This window comes from Plectropomus leopardus, chromosome 7 (assembly GCF_008729295.1).
Source record: "Plectropomus leopardus isolate mb chromosome 7, YSFRI_Pleo_2.0, whole genome shotgun sequence".
NCBI classification, from domain to species: Eukaryota; Metazoa; Chordata; class Actinopteri; order Perciformes; family Serranidae; genus Plectropomus; species Plectropomus leopardus.
In genome coordinates this window covers 16,229,344-16,252,107 of record NC_056469.1, presented here as the reverse complement: position 1 = coordinate 16,252,107, position 22,764 = coordinate 16,229,344, and the positions used below count along the sequence as shown (strand labels likewise).

Here is a 22,764-nt window from a genome sequence, read left to right as displayed (position 1 = left end):
CCAAATCTACTGATGTAAATCCCTTGGTTTTCAAGCAGTTGGAGATCTCTCAGAAGCGGCTCTACACTCCTCTCATATCCAAATGTCTTAACATCAACACTTTTACACAAGAGAGCAAGATATATGCTACACACTGATGATCTGTATTTAACAGGTAAATTTGCTAATACCCAGTATATTGCATACAATTTATGTGTTTTTTCTGGATATACCTAAAGGGTTACAGACCTCAAAATCATCAAAATACAGAGCTAAAGAAATATTTTGATCTTCCTTAGACAGAAGTGGGTTCTCCTTGAAATACGATCCATCAAATGAGGTGTTATAATGGCCAGGTTGTGATTCTGTATTGGCTCCCTCTAAAACTTTGTGAATAACATCACCCCTATTTAACAATCTTTGCAGCGTTTTTAGAACTGGGACATAAACAAAGGTTTTCTTTGATGGCAAATCTAAAACATATACAACTGGGCCTATGACACCTTTTTTTTTTTTTTTTTTTTTGACATAGGACAACCTTTTTGTTCTGATCCCAGACACCCACTCAGGGAAATGGAGCGGAGTGGACTGTGGTTGTTTAAGGGTCCTGTTACCAAAGTTATAGTGTTTTCATCAATGTTACAATTGTTCCGTCTTAGTACCTTTTTTACTGTATGACCATTTAGTTCACCAATCCAAACACCAATGCCATAAAATTCACTGATTCACTGATTCCCGAGTGGCTAATTTGGAGACATGCAAGACTGCTTGCATTTGCAGAAGTAATAATGCAAGCCTTTCCTGAATTTTTTCAGTGGTGTCATTGTACTCTGGTTCATTATCAGAATTATCCTCAAGTGGCACATGAAAGTCATTGTCAGTCACATCTGACTGTGATTCAGCTGTTTCACATTCTGCCAATTCCACATTCCTTTTACACTCCTGAACAGTAATCTCTGTCTTAAAGTCTTTTAAAGTAGAATGTGGGTGACCACAACATTTATGTGATGTACAACTGGAGAAAACATTTGATTGGAAAGGACAGTGACTGAAAGGACAGAACAGTTTCCCTATTCCTCAGATGCTTCCCAAGATGATCTATATATTGCTTTAGGGTGACTGCCTGTCTAAAGTCACACAATGAGCATTTTAGTTTAAAGCCAAAATGTCCACCACTTCTTTCTATGACCCTATGATCTCTCAAGTAGACCTGCAGGGAGTTTTTAGTCTGGAAATTATGTGCAGTCTTTGTATATGCAGGGTAGTGGAAAGTTTCTTCTGTAATGTCTCTGGCTACTTTGGTAATGTTCAATGAATCTCTTATAATTTCCACAGAAAATAGTACAAAGTTTGCAAGTCCACCTCATTCAACATAAAAAACAAAAAAGAAACTAAGCCAAAGAAAAAGCAGCAGTTGTCTTCATGTAGACCTACAGGAAAAATATATGAAAAGGAAAGACTCAGTTATGAATGCTATTACAACCACACTTCATCACAATTCCTATTCTGGCTTTTTTCTTCAAACAATATTTTTATGTGCTTTTATTTTGTATTATTTTAGCACTTTCCCAACAACCCCCTGTGATATCCTGACCCCAGGTTAGGACCTACTGGTATAATGCACTGACATAAAGATAGTTCTCAGTTATTCTTACCATTTCATTGCTGCAACTTGCATGTGAGTCCTAAGAGCACTAATACTAATATTAATACTTCAGTCTTTCTGAAGTGTGGTTATATGAGTCACTTATCCATAGTCAGTGCATTACCTACAGTAGATGGCAAACAGCTCTCCCCCAGTCTGCAGCAGGAGTGCCAGTGTAAGAAGTTAAATAATGTGCTGCTGTGGGCAGGGTAAGCACCAAAACATGTTTTCACCACCTTAAAAAATGTTTTAATTTTTTTTTAATTAAATCAATGTTTAAATGTTTGTTTTAAGGTGGTGTATGTATTAAGAATATTTTCACCACCTTACCCTGCTATCAAACTTTTTTCCTTTCAATTTTTCCTATCCTTTTCTGACCAGGAACTGTTGTATAGGTATATAGTATATGTATATTGCTCTCTGTAAACAAACCAGACTCCACTGACAAAATCATCATTTTACCTCACAGAACACAGGAGTTACTGGTCTACCGCTGCAATCTGCTGTAGGTAATACACTGACTATGAACCTTATACAAGCCCACTTCAAAAGACTTGAACTATCCCTTTAAGGTTTACAATGACACAACAGCTTATGTCATATATATATATATATATATATATATATATATACATATATATATATATATATATATATATATATATATATATATATATATATATATATATATATATATATATATATATATATATACACACACACAAACATATTTTGTACATCTGAAAATAAAAGCACCAGGGAAATTACTTTGCCTGCATGTTTGTACAAGACAGATGAAAAATACAAATTTCAATCTAATCTCATAAAAATGGGGGACAATGGTAGATACAGTGAACCGGGGGGTCCTCAAACTTATCGCTCAGAGGTCCACATCTGATTTTTATTTAAGCTCAGGGGTCCAGATCAATTACAAAATAGCAGTTAATTTTCAATTAATTAATGTCACATCTTTCACATTTGAAGTCTTTATTAATTATTTATTTAAACTTGAGGTGTGAATGTGCTGAGCCCAGACATAAATTACTAATTGAGCTGGACGTGGATTTTTAACTTAATATTTATTTTGTAGTTAAGACATTTTGAACAAGTAATTTCATGATATCACAACAACATCAGAATCGTTTGTTATCCTGACATAGAATAATATGCTAAAATAACAAACACGAAAAATCCTATTTTACTGTGTAGTTCACTGACAGAGTTTCATGTAGCCATGGCGTGTTGGAGTTTAAAAAAACATATGATTTATTATTATTTGTTAAACCTTCCAGCATTATATATAAATTAAAAGCCCCATCTTAAACAAACTTGAAAATTGAAAATTTAAGCCCATTGTTCTGATAATAGGCTAACCTATCCTGACTGCAGGACTCTGGCTTCAACTTCTTATCAAATTACTCATTTTATTCAGGAATAAAAAAAACTGAGTAGGCCTACATCTCCTATAACCAACAGCCTGCCAAAATTCCCAGTTAGAGAAAGGGTGAAAGTAAGGTCATGTGCTTGTGGCTCCAGGCCCCCAAAACATTACATCTGCCGGTGGTAATAATAATAAGAGCTCAGGGCGAGCAGCTGGATGAGACAAGGAGCCATACGTCCTGCTGTTTCTAAATAATTCATCCAAAGTCTGATTAAACCTGAAACCACACAAAGTAGTCTGAAGAAGTCTAAATAAGACACATTCCACCTCTTGAAATGTGTCTGTTTCAGATACTTTGGTGCTTTGAGGAGAAGCTGCACTATGTTTTTCTGTCTCACTGCTGCTGTCGGACCATCAGCTGTTTGACAAGCTATATTTAGACATTTTAGGATTAAAGAAAATGGCTGTAAATGACATAGTATAGTGTGTTGAAAAATGCAAAAAACATCATAATATTGTGTGTCAAATAAATGGTTGAAAACGAAGTTTAGTATATCGAATATTTGCAAATTTTGAAAAGTTTAAGAAATGGTTGAACACCGCATATCATAGCTTGTAGAGACAGATTATAGTATAGCGTGTCGAAAAAAGGCCCGAATCTTCATAATATAGCTTGTCAAAAAAAAAATGGCTAAATGTGACATAGTATAGCATGTCTAAAAAAGGCCCAAACATAATAATATAACATGTCGAAAAGATGGCTGAATACAACATAGTATAGTATGTAGAAAAATCTCAGATTTTGACATGTCCAAGAAATGGCTGCATCTTACAGCTTGTAGAGACACATTATAGTATAGCGTGTTGAAAAAAGACCTAAAACATCATAATATAGTGTGTCAAATAAATGGTTGAAAACTACATATTATAGTATGTCGAATAATGTCTAAAAATGGCTGAAAATTGCATATATTAGATTGTAGAGACACGTCATAGTAAAGCATGTTGAAAGAAGGCCCAATTCTTCATAATATAGCTTGCCTGATAAAATGGCTGAATACGACATAGAATAGTATATCAAAAAAAGGCCCAAAACGTAATAGAGCATATCAAAAAGATGGCTGAAAACGACGTTGTGTAGTATGTCGAATAAAATGGCCAAAAACTTCATAATATAGCATGTTGAAAAAATGGCTGAAAATGACACAGTAAAGTATGTTGAAAAATCTCAAATTTTGACATATCAAAAATATAGTTGAACACCGCATATTATAGCTTGTAGAGACACGTCACAGTATAACATGTCACAAAAACGGCCTAAATCGTCATAATATAGCTTGTGGATAAAAAAAATTGGCTGAAAACGATATAGTGTAGTACGTTGAAAAATCACAAATTTTGACATGTCCAAGAAATGGCTGAACACCGCATATTATAGTTTGTAGAGACACATCATATTATACTATACTATGACTTTTTTTGTTTTCAGTATATTTTTCAAAATAGCATAAAACATCACAATTAGGGCTTTTTAATATTTCTGTCAACTTACACTTTCAATCATCTTTAATTTGTACATTTAATGTTTAGTTTTTTCAATTCCCCTAAACACCTTAGTAAAGTACTTCAAAATCAGGAGGAAGGGAAGAAGGAAGGAGGCAGGACAGAATAAAAAAGAGAAATTGTGTTTTGCTCTTTAAATAAATTGAGATGCAAAAACAGCCTTTTTCTTAAATATAATGTTTGCTCCATTGTTATGCTATGCTATGCTAGTTATGCATTGTTGTGCTGCATATCCTATGAAGAAATAAACTTCATAATTCTCAGGATTCTGCCAACTTGTGTTTTTATTTATAGCATTGAGTTGTACTTTCTCTTTGAATCTTAAGAATATCTAAAACATGAATTAACTTTTTATACTTAGGTACCCTAACATCACACACTTCAAGACTTTTACTCAAATAATATTCTAATGGGTGACTTTAACCTCTTCTAGAGTCATTTTCTGTAAGATATCCATAGTTTTAGTATCTTTCCGGTCTTTCATCCACCATTGACCAGAGGTGACATTTTAAACCAACTCATGAAGTTAACATTAGCACAGTTAGCCAGTTACTGCTGATAAAATCTGCCAGGTGTCATTTCAGCAAATACATTCGCCAGTCAACAGCTAGAAATACAAGGTTGCCTACCTCCCTCTGATATCTGGGACCCATTTATTCAAAACAATTATCCCATAATTTGACTTTAAATAGTACTGTGCAAGAATAGAAAGCTTGATAGACGCAGCAATCAGTAAAGGAGGTAAGCAAATGGTCAACTAATATATGGCCAGAGGTCAAACCTCAGAGGAGATGTTGGTTCTTCGTACAGATTGTTTGCTTTTGAGAATAAAAAATTAAAATTTCCCGCTCTACACAGTGAAAAAGATGCAATAAAGAACAATATCTCAATGCCAAACAGACAGGTCTTCATACAGCTCAGAGAGATGATGCAGAGGCCAGCTGCTCTTCTCTAGGGCCAAGGACGAGCATTTTACTGTCCCTCTTTTCAAGGACCTCTCAGTATAAATGTGTGCAGTACATACATTTTCATCATCATTGTTTAGCGGGTAATTCATTGGGGAATGAACATGTAATTTCTATAATGTTGATCAACCGGTCAAAGCAGAGGTGTGAAAACTATGGCAGGGCTCAGGGTAACTGTACAAGCAGATTTCCAGGTTTATAGTATATGTAGCCTCTGGCAGTTCAATTACATGGAGCAAATTTGACTTTAAATCTTTAAAAAACACTTTTGTTTTTGTCTCTTCATTAGCAACAACCTAAGCTCTCTGATAGGAGAGCTTCAGCCTAGGCTCTCTGGCTTTTTCACCTCAAAAGTAGTTTACTGATTTTGACAAAAATTTAATGAAATGAATGAATTAAATCACAGTCATCATCAAAGTCATTTCATGTTATTATAATACCTAGTATGATGCATACTAACAAACACACTTTTGCAAATATGATTAGAGACTCAAAAGAAGCTAGTAAAAGGAAATAGATTGCTTATCCTTTTGACCACTTTCTGTTAAATTCTTAGTATGAATGTGGTAACATACAAAGTATACAGATACTGTTCTGTGGGAGCAAACAGAAGGATGTGCATTGTTGAGCTTCTTCCTCTCAGCCACTTGAACTGTCTTGTATTTAACAGTCATAGAGAGCAAAACAGTGCAAAATGCTTACAACTCTCTCCAGAATCACCATGGGGTGTGAGTAAGCCTCTAACTGAACTTGTTGATGCTGGCAGGCTACAACTGCTGCAAAGTGCTGCTGTTGCTGTGGCAGACCGCCTTTGAAGTGACGGAGAAATTCATTTGTAAAGCTAAAGGAAGTCATGGTCTGCTGAGCGCAAGATGTGACTGTAGTGTGAGAAACTGGTTTCAGATTAAGTCTAAATGATATGATGGGAAAGGGATTACTCTATAATCCAGTATAGCTACAGTTAGTCACAACATCTCAAATTCCACATACAACAGATTATAGCAAAGATTCATATGGAAAAATATATTTGGGCTACTTATAATGCATAAATATTTTTCAACTGACTTTTATCAGGCAGAGGTAATGCTATAAATAGCAGTATGACATGTAAATAATATGTATGGTATGTATGGTATGTATGTATGGATGTATAAAACTTAAATATCGACCTTTTCGATAAAGTGCCACTGATTTATTCAACTATTTTTTTTCTCTCTTTTGGTGATCTCATTATCTGCAGCGTTCAGTCTCTCTGTACATGACCATGTATAAATTTACACATTATAAAAAATACAGCAGAGACAAAACAAATCACCTTTATAATAAATAATCATCTCAAATGGGCTGCATAGAGTTTTCTGTTTCATGATAAAAATGACCAAATGTAGAAGCTTAACTAAATCCTGCTGCTGGCTGTGCAGTTCTCAAACTGCTCTCACAATGTTAGTGTCGCTGCAAGGTGTCCAGTAGCCAAAGGGAGACAGGAAAGGAAACTATTTGTGTTGCTTTAAAGCATCATATTGTGCCATTCTTGTCTTTTGTACCTTCATCTATCAGTTCTACTTGGCATGTCGGAATACTTTAATCCACCGTACAACTCAGCCGTCATGCTCCAAATCCTTAAATTTGACATGTTCCATCCTGAAAGTTTTACTTCCTCTCTACTGACACAACCCCTGTCTGAGAGTGACTTAAAACTAGACAAACTCACATGCATGTGAAGTACTCTGAAACACACAACTTGTCTGTGTAAAGTTTGTTTTCGTGAAGAATTGAGGCTGTAGTAAGCTTAGATCCAAAGAAATAGGAACAAGTTTTCATGTTGGAGATAAAGTATCAAAACATAAAAAAAAAATCTCAGTCGTCTCCTGCAGCATAATCCACTTTTCCACAGCACAGCTGTTCTCTTAGGATGTCCTAAACACTGAGATTTATGCCAAAGTATGACTTCATCTGTGCTCTTCAATACTCAGGCACTGCACATTCATGTTGAGCTTACAAGTTTGCCTTTATCCATGTCTGTTTGCTCATTGCTCCTCCATTGGTCAGGATCTGTCCAGGATTAGTCATTGGCCTGCTCGTCGTCTCTATATTTTTGGCTAGACCACAGCTTGCGGTCACGGTGCTACACATAGGGTTTTCCATGAGTGAGCGAGTGAATTGGCACCACTGCTCAGTGTGACTGAGATGTAACGCAGCTATTTCCCTATTGGCCGATTGTTCTTTCAAAGTAAATAGGCGCAGAAACAGTGGACATGCTGACAGAAGCTGACAGTCTTGTATTACTGTCACATTTTTCCTCACTCTCAGTAGGTAAGCAATGTAACAAGACAGCATGGTGGAAAAATAGATAGACAGCTATTGAGCCATCCGTAGTCGCTCTGTCAGTTTTGCACAGAGAAGAGTGAGAGAATCACCTCATCAGTTTGTTTGAGGAACAGCCATTTCTGTAGCACACAAGCCTACATTTACACTGATTGAAACTGTAGTGAATATTATGTGCTACAGTGTTGGACTGGGTGCCACCGCAAAGACAGAATTCTCCGAATCAGCGGAGATAGAACGATTCACAAACTATCGGTATCAGCGAAGCTTGGCTCTCACAGTGGCTGCAGGCAGCGCAGCCTCTGCCAGTCCCTGTGTGTCTGGCAGAGGCTGGGTCTGACCAGAGCTGCAGAGGGAGGATGTGTTAATGATCAACAGGTACAGATCCAGAGTACCGTCACACTGTCAGTCTGATGCTCTCGTGACACCAAAACAAATCTCAAGCCAAAACACTGCAACAGCAGAAGTTTTGAACACTCATATAATGCCGTGAACGACTTTGACTGTAAAATACAGTCGATTATTTGACAACCGAGCGGTGTTTCATTATGGCGCTGATCGCCGACAGCGCAGAGAGAGACAGACAAACAGAGCAGAGCTTCTCCTCACAGCACCAAGTGTCTGAATGAACTAACAGCCAAATACTGAGCCATGGAAACTGATGTTTTCAGACTTCTACAGACTACTTCGGATGGGATAATTTAGAAACACCAGGATGCCCATAGGTGGTATTTTAAGCTGAAAAATTATGTCTTCCTAACCATAACCAAGTGTCTTTTGTACCTAAACCTAATGGCACATACACCACAGTGTTGTAGAAGAGGTAATGTTTCAACATATACTCTACATTACAACATGAAAATGTAACTTGTCAGTGGTTTGCAGAAATGTACAATGCCAACATTTTTTCCCTGCTGACTAGGTCACATCAAATCAGCCCAAGATACTGGCAATTGCCCCTATTATCAGATTGATAGCTGATGGGTTCTGAGATTGACCTGCCTGAGTGCACTTCAAAACAAAACAAAGTAAAAGAAAAGCAGGTGATAAACACTAGATGCCTTAATACACCAGTCTCAGATTGAGGCAGACCCATCAGGCATTTATTTTATATTATGTGTAGACTAAGTGCTAGACCTCTGAAGTGGCTAATTATGCAAGCAAAAACAGGGGAAAGAGCATGTACAGCCCCCCCCCCTTGGTGATGTATCCTGCCTTGGCAAATGCCAAAAGGACCATCCAGATGCTGAAACATCTGTGAGTTCAATTCCTTCACTGAAAACTCCATATGAGGATTCTCCCTTGGTGGCATGGGTGAGAAATAATTAATCCTTGTATTATTCATCATTTTCACAGTGCCTCCCCTCATATGGTGCCAGCTGCAAAGGCAAACACTATACTTGTTGTCACACATGGCAGAACTCTGTTGATTTAAACAAACACTTCAGAAAACAAACACCTCTTCCTGCAGTTTCACCTTGACTTACTGAATGACGTCTAGGTTTTATTGAAATTACCAATAATAAATTAGTAACACAGAGGTCTTGTTCAAAGCATTATAAAAAACATTCCAGCCCTAAATAGGTATATGTTGTAAAGACTAATTCATGGAAATCTAAGGATATCATCATAACTCTACCAAAGATTGTCTAAGATACAGCTTTATTAGACCATTCAGTTTAAAGGTATGATTTGATGTGTAGCAATTAATAATCTATGACAAGTGTAGTGGAAGAGCCCTTTCAAAATAATATAAACAAGCAGCTGAGACATCATGTTCGACGGTATCATGAACACTGCCAGATTAATGTTCCCTCTTGATTTAATTGTGTGGAAGACAAATATATGTCAAGCACAATGACAAAACAAGAGAATTACCAAATAAATTAAGAGGTTTGAACCTTGAAGTAACTAAATCAAGGATGTAAAGACCTTAATTATATTTACATTTTTATTTATCAGAATTTCAAACTTTATCCCACGAAACTCTAACCAAGATTTTTCTGAAGCATAGATTTTTTTAGTTAACTTTGCACTGGTTACAGAACTTCATAATACAGGTAATAGATGGAAGTGAAATATTGAGCTTGTCTTACCAAAAAATGCAACCCCAAAAGGTGTCTGTATAGGACAAAAGGTATCAGTATGAGCAGCTTATTATATGTTTAATGTAGGCTGGTGACGACCTCTTGTGTTCATAGTAATCATGACAGGAGCAAAAGAGGAAGTCAGGTGATGTAATATAAAATGTGACAAAGTCCGCATACAAAGGTATAGCTGTGGCTGGAGCAACTATGTGACCCACCCACCATCAACAAGACTCACCCATACCAGCAAGCCAGTCCAAGACCCTTTCGCCCCTTGGTCTGAAAGTGGTAGCTCTGGTGGTCACATGCTCCACTGATGGTCCCATTTCATGGGTCATGTGAATTTTCCAACTGAGGAACTTGTTCTTCCAAATATTCCGACACCACAAATGTTCACGTCCTGTGTGGAACCAAAAATCAACATTCAGGTTTTTTAAGTTACATCACCAGGCTACATTAATTTCATAACACTATGGGAAATACATCACAGGACAACGCCCAGCCATGCTTATTTTCCAACACCTAACCACATCAGCAGAGGTGCTTATTTAGAAAATGCTGCTGTGGTTGTAGAAGAGGGTAGGAACAAACAACCTTTCTGGTTGTAGAGGTTGGAGGACTTGTTGAAACTTTGGTTTGGGGACCTACAGGAATTCTCTAAAGGGCAGTTTAGTGCCTTGGCAGCGAGATTTATGGTTACTTACAGTGTTTTAAGGGAAAAATTTGCATAACATGTTAGTTAAGGAACAGCGTGATATTTTGCTAACCTAAAAAGCTGCTGGCTGCAACTCCTTTTTATTATAAAATTAGGAGAGGTTTTGATTGTCTAACTCTTGACAAACATATGTGGAGAACATCAAACTATTCCTTTAATTTGTACACAATTTTCATTTTATAAAGGACTCTTAACTTTTCCGTTGTAGCAGTGTTCTGAAAAAGCAAAAAATAAATAAAATACAAGTGTAAGCACCTTAAAAATTCTAAAATCTAAAGGGTAACAGTCTGAAAAATTACTTTAAAAAATGAACTTTAAAAACTGCACAGTAAAAGCATTGATTGCAAATTGCAGATCACCACTGGAGATAAACGTACACACACAGTTAAGAGATTTAAACTGTTGCAAGCAGAGCTTTGATCTGCTTCATAGCCACACATTGTTTGGTGTCTTACTTTTTCTACAGACTATATAGCAGACAATGACGAAGGGTTGGTCTCTTTTGAATGTTTTGCACCTGTCATCTCTGTGATGAGTTCATAATCCTGAATAAGAAAAACAATGTGGACTCACTGTACTACTGCTGACTTGGAAACTCTCCTCTATGGGTTGCGCTGACATGGGCCCAAGGTAATACAAAAATGGATCCAACTTTCAATCAATTTGTGGCCTTGTGAGACCCAGTCTGTTAGAAATAGTCCTGTACCCCCTGTTGTTCCTATTGACAAGCCCTGCTGCCAGAGGACACATAGTTTATTTGGGCAGACAATAGATCAAAAGAATAAGGAGGGCAGGGTTGATGAGCATGGATTGCTGAGTGTGTTCAGGGCACTGTGCAAAGTTTACAGTTGCACCAGGAGATGGGATATTGGCAGGTACACAAAAAGACTGTGAGAAAACCAAAGCTGTGGGAAGATAATCAAATCAGCTGTTTTTTTGGCAACAGTGGAAAATTAACCTTTGTTAACAATGACCAAGCCGACTGCTCAAACAGAGAAAAGGTGTTCTGAAACAGCAGTGTGTCTTTCACCCTGCTTGAGCATGTAAGGATGATGATATCTGGTGCAAAAGTAAATTGTGAGAACACCTTTTGTTCTCTGAGACAAAAACTTGCTTTTAAAGTGTTTTTTTTTCTTTGCATGGAGCCAATCCAAGGTAATTTCTTTGAGACCGCTCATTCTTCCATGGCAGCTAGCCACTGTGCAGCAGGAAAACAGAGGAGACAGGAAGAAAACAGTGCAGCTGTGAGAATAGATTGCAAAGGGAAATGGTTAATAAAAACAAAGCAGTTCAGGAAGAATGAGGATCAAAACACTCTTAGTCAGATGTGAACACAAGTGGCCAACACCATCTTCTCTGTCATAGATGTGAGGGTATGTATTCTTTCTGCTCCTTTATTTCAGTGCTGGGGTTGTTATCTAACGCTGCTGCCTGCTGCGCCAGCCCAAAAGGGAGTATTAGTTGGATGTTCAGCTTGATAATGTGAGCTCCCAATGCTCAAACATATTTCCAAGGAGGTCCAAAAGAAAATATTCAAATTCACAGACGCACAAGGTTTCACCCTTTCATGTGAGGAATTTAACAATTCACTTAGTCAGTTAAAATACAAACTCTTTTGAGCAGCCGTTGAGGCACCTGGGGAAAGATGAAGCGGACTTCTACAAACCTGAGTCTTTCCAGGTGAAGACTGTGAGTGAACAAAAAAAAACAAATTTAAAAAAAAACCCATTTATAATTAATTTGCATGCTAATCTCCACAGCCACACTGAAGGCCCGTGGGCTGACTTTGTGGACGTTGTTTATTTCCTGACTTCTGATAGACCTGGAAGAATTAAACTACAACGGCCTTTCATTTGTGAACCACAAATATGCATGCATAAAGAGTTGTGTTATTCTCTTAAGTACAGAGGCTAAATAATAATATATTATAATATTAATAGGACAACATTTATCCCAACAACTACTTGATCATCATTCTGATTATTATTATTATTACTTTTATAAGAACAGAGAGAAATACCAACACGTTTTCTTCCCAACTTGTCAAATACTGCCACTTTGTCAGTGGACATGGGCATGTTTAGGAAGTGGCGTGGGAAGACACGGCTCACCCTATCATGATTTTCTTTTTGCCCAGTGGGTTTGAACATTTTGACTAGTAAACTGAATTTTCGTGTATAAGTGCAATTCAGTCCTAAACCTGGGAGGAGGTAATGGGCCTGAATAGTATCTATCCTGCCAAGAATTCACAGAAGAGAGAGAAGATCTGTTTTGATTTGGAGCATTGTTTTACATGTGTCGTGTCACTCTGTTGTATTGTGATTGGTAGGTCTATTTATCTTCAAAACTAAACTATAAACAGGAATGTAAGACACTGAAATGTTAATAATTAAAGTAGGTATGGATAGTGGAGACAAAAAAGGTAAATTAAAAGCTATGCAGCCGAGTTTGCCCGCAGTGGTTTTCGTACTTCATGTCACCCCTGCATAAGTCAGTGCCCCACCTGGGCCACCCCAGTAAAAAAATTCTTGGCACACCACTGTCCGACGACCAGCATGTGTAATATGATCATACTATCTTGAGTCTGTTTTTGACCTTCAGGGATAGTGTGTCAATTTACGCTTGTTACTTGCATTGTGTCTTCTAAACCCACTTTTTTTTTGACAGGAAATGTAAAGTTTTTGCTTGTTACATGCATCCAGTCTTTTTCAAAAGGTTTAGACAACAAAAGTACATGGTAAGGTTCAGAGCAAAAAGTCATGGGTCTAGTTAAATTTATACGGGAAACAAAAGGCAGGTTCTCATGTGAAAGACCAGAGTTTGTTTGACCCATGCACCAGTCCTCCTACTCACCCTAAACTGACTCTTGCTCATTTAATTGTAGTTGTTATCAACAATGTTACAAACTGCACCTGCCCAGTTTGTATCATAGGCTAAAGGACTGAGGGGTGGCTCTGTCCATGTCTTGTGCCGACATAGTATTTGACGGCAGTATTTGATGGGTTGGGTTGTTTCCCACTGCCTTTAAATTTATGTCCTCAGGGAGTATAACTGCCACAAAAGGTGTCTTTGTGCAGCAGTGTCTGACACTGAGATCACAAAAAAAGTGGCAGTATTTTACAAGTTGGGAGAGAGAACAAGCAATATATGTTGCACTTTTAGCCACCTGGGGTTAAAAGTCCTGTCAAGATGGGCAGCAGATATGTATGAATTTTAAAATCTTGAAATTAAGTCTGTAGCTAACAGGTCACCAGGGAAGCCAGGAGTGGATTAAGTGTGATCTCTGTTAAAACCCTGATGGCTGAATTTGATATGAGTACAAGTACAGGGACTGTATGCTTTAATGAGCAAAGGCACTAACTGACAACGAAGCAGTTTGTCTGTCGTTCAAGCCATCTATGCTATAAATACACATAATCATTGTGGCAAAAAGGCACTTTTTATATGCTAAATATTAGAAGTGTGATTTTAGATTATGTTCTGTATACATTATACAGTATATTAATGCGCTCACCATCTTCTTTCACTTTCTTTTGCTCTGTGAAGCATTCATTTTGATGTTTTGTGAAAGCAGTTCCTCCAGAGTGTGGGGTCAGAGAACACATTTCCCCCTTAATTAAGTTAATTAAACTCAGAAGACATCGCAAACTAATTTTACCCTGCTTTTTAATGTAGATGTTTCCGTGGGGTATAAAAAGCACAATATTGCACGATATTCAAAGTTCTGCTTGTTCAGAAACAGTTGTGTGAGTGCTTATTCAAGCTAATATTGAATCAAATTGTGTTCTATCAAATAGGCAGCATCATGCTCTGTAGACTTCCCCCTCCCCCTCTCTCTCTCATCTCTCTTTATGGAAGTCTTGGTACCTCTCTTTCTGCTGCTGTTCCTTGGCTCACTTCTTATCAGACGCATTCAGCTGTCGGTGGAGCGTCCGCAGAGACTGTCAGTGTACCGGGCTACTTGGCAGTGGTCGAAGCTTTTAATTTTCTCTACTTTCCAATATTTTAAATATCTTTCTAGTCCAGTAATTTCCCCTCAATGTTTCCTCCCACCCATGCCTAAAAGAATGGTTAACTTTCTGCAGATCTATGGATTTTCACTGCAATTCATTCGTTCTATATCAGGTTTGGGGCTAATATCCCCTATCAGAGGTTGCGATTGCCACCATATTAAACTACAGATGATTAGATAACTGGGGGGGCAGATGGCTTAGAGCTCTTCTGGTAACTAAGCAGCCACTAATTAAAGGCCTGGTAAACATGGTATTACATGGATTGTTATGACAGGCTTACATCAGTAATTTTTACATTGATTCTACTGACTAATATGTCTTACAAAAGTTTCTATAGTAGCCTTTTTCCAAAACAAAGAGTGAAGGGAAGTGAAGATAACAAGAGTCTACCACTATGCTAACAGCTATGAGGCTGACTGTGGTGCTTTGAGCTAAATGCTATAATCAGCATAGCCTACTACCACATTCACAACAACAATGGTAACATGCTGATGTTAAGAAAATGTAATGTTAACTATGCTCACCATTTCAGTTTTAGCATGGAACACAAACCATGGTAAATGGACTGAACTGAACAGTCATCTGGAGCAATTAATAGTTCAGTATCTTGCCCAAGGACACTTCAACATGGCAATTAGTGAACTACCTGCTTTACCTGAGCCATGGTTGTGGTGTTTCCGTAGCCTATGCTAATTAGCACAATGCACTTCTAATACTAATGGGAATGTCATTAGTTTTACAGTTATTTAGTCTTTAACCTGATGTGAACAGAATACATTATACCACAGATAGGCCAGTGTGGTGGATGACAAACCAACAAACCCAGTGTGCAGGATTTAGGGGCTTATCTTAGCAGAAATGGTAAATACTACTCAAAATGATATTTTTATTAGATTACAGTCACCCAAAATACAGTAAAAAATGTTTTTTTAAATTGCTGTTAGCTTTCAGGAGCCATTTATATCTCCATACTGAACAGGTCCCCTTCCATTAGTCCACCATATTTTTCTACAGTAGCCCAGCACGGACAAAGCCAAACACTGGCTAGATAAAGCCTTCAGCATTTTCAGATTTTTACTGTCATCATAGTTCTCAACACTTGGCTCAAAGGAGACGTTTTGGTTGGTTGCAATCTGCTATGCTATCAAGCCACCACAACAGTGCTGGGCTTTGAAGGCAATTTAACATAGTGGCAAAACATGGAATTACAGTGTTTGAGTTTGTCTCATGATGCCATGTGGCCCAAAATGACTTTTCCCCAAAGACTTTTATTGTGAAAGAGACCTATGTAAATCAGTGGACACAGTTTTTGGAGCATTAAAACCCATGCAAAATGATTTGTTTCACTATCAGGATTTGATCCAGTCTGTCCGATAACATTCTGAAAGTCTAGAAGAGTCGCACAATTGAAGCATGTTAGCCCCATTCATGTTAGCTGAGGGCTAATCTAGATGTTTGCTGCTGCCGCTAGTGTTTGCTCTTTGGGCCCTACAATGTGGAAGATTGAGGTAATTTTATACAGTGGAAATCAAGCTTTTTTGACTTGCCACCAAGTAACTTTCATAGCAATGAATGGGTCCCACCTCCAACACTGTATCCAGTTCTCTTTATAAATCCATGCTGATTAGCTAATAATCCTCTATTATGATAATAATTTTCATTTTAAAAAACTCCTTCAGTGAAGAGCTTCGAGTAACAACTGCTCACTCCTCTGCTCATCATCTCTGAGAGCTAAAAAAGGGATGAGAACACACCACAGTAAAACACACTTTGCAATGCACTCATCCTGTTTTGACAATTAATAGCATAAAATATTTCTGTCGATTACTGAGTAAGCTGTAGCTAATGTTTTAATTTATCAACAGAACTCCGATGTCATGCTCATGTCTAACCAGATGAACTCACACAATCTGCCAACGAGGAAAAAACACTTCACATCAACTTCCTCATGATAATAACAAGAAGCATTGTCAGATTTCCTGCAGGCCATGATGTCTCCGTAAAGCATCACAAATTGTGGAAGGTTGTCCAAACACATTGCCAGCAGTCAACATGAACATCTACATTCACACGAACAAGAGCCATCTTGTAGAAACGAGCACTTTCACTAACATCTCCTGACTTACCACAGATGTTTAAACTGACAGCTGACACACCATGTAATGTGTGAGCAATAAAAAAAAGTGTCAGACAACTGAAACTGCAATGCCAAGCTAATTGTTTGATCAAAGCTATTCAAAGGTGTGTAAATTCAGCCTGTGTGTTGAAAAGGTTTCTTTTTTCTTTGTTTTTTGATTTGCTTAATGTATGCTACAGAGCAGCTACAAAAGGCTGATAAAGTTTTTAACACAGTCAATTGTCATGATGGAAAGGAAACTGGGAAAATAAGGTTGTGGTTCAAAATAAAATTGGCTTTTTTTTTAATACCTTTGTATGATAACACTAGACCATATGAATACATAAGTTTAGTAAAAGAACAGCTTTATCTACTATTTAGCAGACATGTTTTGGTTATAAAATACATTGTGTTTCTGCCCCCACCTGTTCTGGACTCTATATATTTTAATATTTAATAAAAATGCGCCTAGAAAACCGAAACAAATTATATTCGATGGAATTTAAAACATCCCTTTGAAGAATGCAAAACAGAACAAATGTGAATGGTTACCTAACAACCGCTGTCCCAAAACATAGCAAGAAATTCATAAAAAAAAGTTACCAGAAAATTACTTGACAATAAATAGAAACAAATGAAAATGATGTAAAAAGGGACAGAAAGTGACCTTAAGGAAGTGCATTTTTTTTCTGTAATACAATTTTAAATAAACAATTAGGAGAATTATAAATAAATGAAGGACTTTTTTGTATTAGTGTTAAACACAAAACAATGATTATGAAATAATTAACAAGTCATTTCTTATTAACTCTGAATTAGGACTGGTCCCAAGAATTAGGACAATGGTTAAGTTACTAGAGAACAGGAAGATTCTGTACAAAGTGGCAGCTGAGTGGCACAAACTTTATAAATAAAGTAGTAGGTAATGGTCAGATACTGTAATCTGGAAATGGTAAGTAACGAGAAAATGCATTTCCTACGGAACATGCGTGTGGATGGTTAAAACTGAAATCAGTTTAAAACCATGGCTGAAAATTGCAGAAATACATAGCTGAAAATGCAGAAATATATTTCAAATTGCCAGAAATATCTGAAAAACTGGCAGATATAAAAGCTAAACTGCTTAAACTGAAGAAGCTAACAAGCTGAATTGGAAGACTGTCAAAGGAAGAAGTTGGTGTTAATTGAAAAGGTTAAAATAACAAAAGTTTAAAATTTTGAGGCATAAAATGTAGAAAAATAAAATTGTGAGGCACAAATTTCCTTCAAGAGCATAACATTTTGACATTCGAATGGTTTCTGTATCTGAAAGTATGTAGAAGTACTACTAGTAGTATAACTAGCAGTAGAAGTAGTTGTAGTCATGGAAGTGAAAGAAATAGCAGTACATCTATCACTACAAGGAGTAGTAATAGTATAAGAAGCAGTAGTAGTAGTGATTGTAGTTGTCTGCTACTACTGTAGCATTAGTAGAAGTAGGTGTATTAAAGTGATGAGTCATTGTCAGATCTGTTAAAACACAGAGAAGTACTGCTTGAAAAACACATGCTACAGCAAAAAAACTCAGTTGTATTGTTGAAATATTGGAACTGTGAGCACCATGAGATGTTATTGAAAGGACATTCCATCCCCATGAGAGCCCATTATAAAGTCAGAAAACAACTGAAAACAGCATCTGCAAATTTACAAAAATGCTAAAAGAGGTTAAAGAGCTGAATAATATTTGAACAGTTCAAGGTCTTGTGACCTGCTGAAGCATCCACACTAAATACAGTTATAAGTAGAGTAGGTCCTTTTAATATGGACAAATGTCCATCAGAATGGCCTACCACCTCTCTAAAAAGAGTTCAATGATGATTTGATCGTATCATATCCCCTTCTCTCTCCCTACTTTCCTGTCTCTCTGTTTAAATGCCCTATAAATAAAAAGGAAAATGCCACAAAAAATTTTCTTAAAATTTTAAAAAAAAGAAGGTGAAGTTATAGTTTAGTATGTGAACAAATGCCATACTACAGCATGTGAAAAAATAGTAGAAAAAGTAATTATACCAGATATCAATTAAATTTATGGTACAGCACTGAGAAAAGTATTATGGTGTAGAATTTCAAAAGGATGGTCCAAAAAGTCAACATTTAAAAAGTTGAAAAAAGTCATACTAAAGTATCTCGAAAATTTCCGTACATGCAGTAAAAATGGTCAAAAGAGTCATCATTCCAGATGCCAATAAAGCTTATGGTACAGAATTTTGAAGTAGATCATGGTGTAGAATTTCAAGAGAGCAGTCCAAGAAGTCAACATTTTAAGGTAGCTTAGGTCAGTCTGTCAGGTATAAGAAAAGTATCAGAATGGCCCACTACCTGTATAAACACAGGGTAGGTCAATCTGAAATGTAAAGGTAAAGGTAAAAATGTCTATCAGAATGGCCAACCACCTGTATAAATAGAGTTGAATGCAGGGTAGGTCAATCTGATAGGGACAAATGTCTATCAGAATGGTCTACCACCTATATGCTGAAAATTATGAATCCTACCGGATAGGATTTGATAAGCTTCTTCCTGCTCCTTTTCAGACATCTTGAAAAAAAAATTGTTTTGACTATTTTAGTTTTGTTTTTGCTTTTTGTTTTGTTTTTGCATGTTCGAAATAAGCTTCCATCCATTCATTCATAGTATGTTGCAAAATGCCATACTATAGCACACGGAGGAAAAAAATGGTTGAAATAGTCATCGTTTCAAATGTCAATAAAACTTATGGTATAGAATTCTGAAGAATATTATAGTGTATATTATAGAGTTTATAGAGTAGAGTGTCAAAGGATTTAAAATGTTTTAGAAAGTTGTACTATAGTATGTCGGAAAATGCCATACTATAGTATGCGGTAAAAACAATGAAAAAAGTAATAGTTCCAGATGTTAATAAAACTTAAGGTACAGCATTTTGAAGAAGTTTATAGTGTACAATTTTAAGAAAATGGCCAGAAAAGTCCACATTTGAAAGGATGCTTAGGTCATTCTGTCAGGAATAAATGTCTATCAGAATGGTCTACCATCTCTATAAATAGAGTTGAATGCATAGTGGGTCATTCTGAAAGGTACAAATGTCTATCAGAATGGCTTACCACTATAAATAGAGTGAAATGCAGGGTGGGTCAATCTGATGGGTTAAAATAAAAATGGCTTCCACCTACATAAATATAGTTAAATACAGGGTAGGTCAATCTAATTGGGACAAATGTCTATCAGAATGGGCTACCATCTGTATACATAATAAAATGTAGAGTAGGCCATTCTGATGGGTACAAACATCTATCTATCAGAATAGTGTATCACCTATATGTTGAAAAAAGTCATACTATAGTATGTCGCAAAATGCCGTATGATGGCATGTGGAAAAAATGGTTGAAAGAGTAATAGTTTCAGATGTCAATAGAACTTATGGTATAGGATTTAGAAGATTACAGTATAGTTTCAAAAGAACAGTCCAAAACATCATTTAAAATATTGACTAAAGTCATACTATAGTATGTCACAAAATGCCATACTATAGCATGTGGAAAAAATGGTCAGAACATTTACAGTTCCAAATTTCAAAAAAAGTCATAGTACAGCATTTTGATGAATATTATAGTGTAGAGTGTCAAAAAAATCGTCCAAAAAATAAACTTTTAAAATATTTTGCCTCGTGCTATAGTATGTTGCAAAATGCTATACTATAGCATGCAGTAAAAACAATCAAAAAAGCTATAATTCTAGCTGTTGATAAAAGTTATGGTACAGCATTTTTGAGTATGCAGAGGTAGTGGTCAATCAAAGGTGCAGGATAAACTCTACCTATAGTATTAGCAGTAATAAAAGTAGAAGCAGCAGTAATAGGGGTAGAATTAGTAGTCATAGTACTACTGCTAGTGGTAATAGTAGTAGCAGAAGAAGTTGTAGTAGAAATAGAAGGAGTAGAAGTGGTAGTAGTTGTGTTGGTAGAATATGTAGCAGTATTTCTATTAATAATAGGAGTACAAATAGCTGCAGTAGCTGCAGTGGCAGTAGTAACAGAGGCTGTAGAACTAGTGGTATTGATAGTATAAGACAGTATAATATTTTGAAATTTGAATCGTCTGAATGCTTTGAAGTATCCACACCTAAAGAAAATAGTGTGGATGCTTTGAAGCACGAAAATGGTATTGTTCTCTTGTGGCATGAGCATGTAGTTAGAGGGTTGCGACAACGCCACGTAGGGGGCTTGCACTCCCAGGAAAGTATATTATATTATAACAAATATTAAGGTCACACAAGGTTCATTGGACAACCAGTGGGCACAGACGATAAATGTAAGTTGAAGAAAATTTATTCAGCAAAAATTTAATCTTAACAAAACAAATGTCAAGCACCAGGATAACAAAACTGAAGCCTAAAAGCAGCACTCTGGATGAGGGACTGGGCACTGCCAGGCTTACCGCGGCAGCAGAAACGAAAATGGGAGAAAGGGATCCTTTAACTTAACCACCCGTGACACAGCACACCCAACACAAAAAAAGGGACCTTGAAGAAACACCACCACCAGTAAACGCAGCCACTGCCAAGAGCCTTCAGGACCTGCCCAGAGAGAAGGTAGAATTATTAAAACAAACCAAAGTACTGTTATAAATCTCTGGTGCTGACAAAAATTACCAAAAACAGCCCAAACAATTAAATCAATGCAACAAATATTATATAATAATATAACGTAACTTAAAGAAACGTAAAAGAAATAGAAATTAATTTAACATAATTCTCTTATGAGCCAGTCCTACAACAGTTAGTTACAGAGGGCCAATCCCCAAAGCTCCAGCAAGCCTATAGCTCTCTCTCTCTTGAAGACGCTGGGGTGCCAAAAACAGACAGGTGGGCCCGCCGGAGTAGGGCTCATCAAAAAAGAAATAAAAGAGCAAGAGACAAAAGAACAAAAGAAAACCAAGATATTACTAAAAGATGTACAAGAGAGAGACAAAACAGCTCTGTGTGGCTGCCAATGACTAGCCAACTTAACACTAAAAAATGAGAACAAACCAAATATTAATAAATCAAAAGGCTTACCTAAAGTTACCGTGCCAGCGTAATGAGGATTTGTACACACCGTTTTAACGGCGGAGTTACGCACGGTAGAGAACAGCCGTGAAGGCCCGCAGCTCAGTCACTGCAGCAGCGCCAGGAACGCACACAGGTGAAAACGGGCTATTAGACGCGACTCAGCATTCGAAACGGAAACTCCACCCAGCGGAGTCCCCGGCGGACAGCCACACTACCGCAAGTGAGACCAGCGTCATCAATACGGCCAGTTGGCACGGGCGCAGCCCGAGGAAAAAAGGTGAAATTGCTCACCTGTATGGAAGTTCCGCGTGCGCGTGCTGTGATGCCTGACACTCGGCCAAAATCTTTCACGGTGGCCAAATGCTTCGCCACAGTGCACCACGCCAGAACACGCCACACCACAGGAAATGAGTGAAGCGGAAGGAGAAACCGGAGGTTAGATCACCCACCTGCTGATAAAAGCTCGCACAGCGCCACCCTCCCGGCGCCCGGCTACACTCTGTTGACAAGACTGGTACACAGAGATGTAGGAGTTAAGTGCACAACTCAGAAGACACCAAAAAAAAAAAAAAAAAAAACCAAAAAAAAACAGTATATGAGTCTAAATAATGAAAGCAATTATAACATGACATAGGAGTTTGATGATAGGCCTACATGACATATGCAACTATCAAAATTTAGCTTATGAAAACTGTGCAGGGGATGATTTTTTTTTTTAATAACTCAAATTTGCATTTAATTAATGCATCTTTAAGGATGGGACTGCTTCAAGTGACAGGCTGTTTCCTCATTTATCTTCAGCTTTTCAGTCAGATCCCCCTGGCCTTGAGCCTCCATAGCTCCAGCCTCTCTCCCATATATGGTCAAAAAAACAAAATGATGACAGCTGAAATGCCCAATTTGAGCCTTCA

At 37.2% G+C, this 22,764-nt stretch overlaps 1 long non-coding RNA gene across 1 annotated transcript; it reads right to left on the bottom strand.

The window, feature by feature from the left end:
• Positions 1 to 371: 371 nt before the first annotated feature.
• LOC121945098 lies at positions 372 to 22,244 on the bottom strand. The gene is made up of 3 exons (XR_006105941.1): positions 22,145 to 22,244; positions 10,184 to 10,345; positions 372 to 1,409 (listed from the first exon to the last, which is right to left on the bottom strand). It is a non-coding gene; the product is annotated as an uncharacterized LOC121945098 (long non-coding RNA).
• Positions 22,245 to 22,764: the final 520 nt, after the last annotated feature.